This window comes from Plasmopara halstedii (genome assembly GCF_900000015.1).
Source record: "Plasmopara halstedii genome assembly, contig: Scaffold_323, whole genome shotgun sequence".
Classification (NCBI taxonomy): Eukaryota; Oomycota; class Peronosporomycetes; order Peronosporales; family Peronosporaceae; genus Plasmopara; species Plasmopara halstedii.
In genome coordinates, this window is record NW_020187244.1 from 922,606 (window position 1) to 923,288 (window position 683).

Consider the following 683-nt stretch of genomic DNA (forward strand, 5'->3'; position numbering starts at 1 on the left):
GAAAGGTATTTTAATTTAAGTATGGTGCCCAATATGGGTCCATATCTTTTGTTTAATTTAGAGAGGGTTTTAAATTAACCAGGTTTAATTTAGACAGGTTCTATAGCACAATTATAACAGTCAAGGCCGTCAGGCTATACAACTCATTTAGAATGTATTTGAAGCTTCTTACTAACATTGTACATCCTGGCTTTGAAACTTGATATCTAGGTTCGCTGAAAGCCGCTGCATCACAAGTTAGCAGGTTTCACGATCGTACTTATTCGGATCAGCTCATAGTAGACCTTTAGAAAAGCTATTAATATTGGCCAATATGATAGTGTGCATGAAACGGTGTTACAGGCTCCCTTGTGAGAAAGGGCGGGTTGCACAATCTTGTGCTGCCGTACACTAACTGTGTATTACCATCGTGGTGTGGCTACACCGTAACATAAGCTACCACGTGGCAGGATTGTCAGTACAGTAGAACCTGTCTAAATTAAACCTGTTTAATTTAAAACCCTCTCTAAATTGAATAAAAGATATGGACCCATGTTGGGCACCATACTTAAATTGAAATACCTTTAAAATTTTAAAATTTGAATTTGATAGCTCAGTCCCGACAATTTTCTTAACTAAATCTCTTTATATAGCGTACGTAGAAACAAAAAGTCTGACGTATTCTGACTTAGAAAGAGAGTACT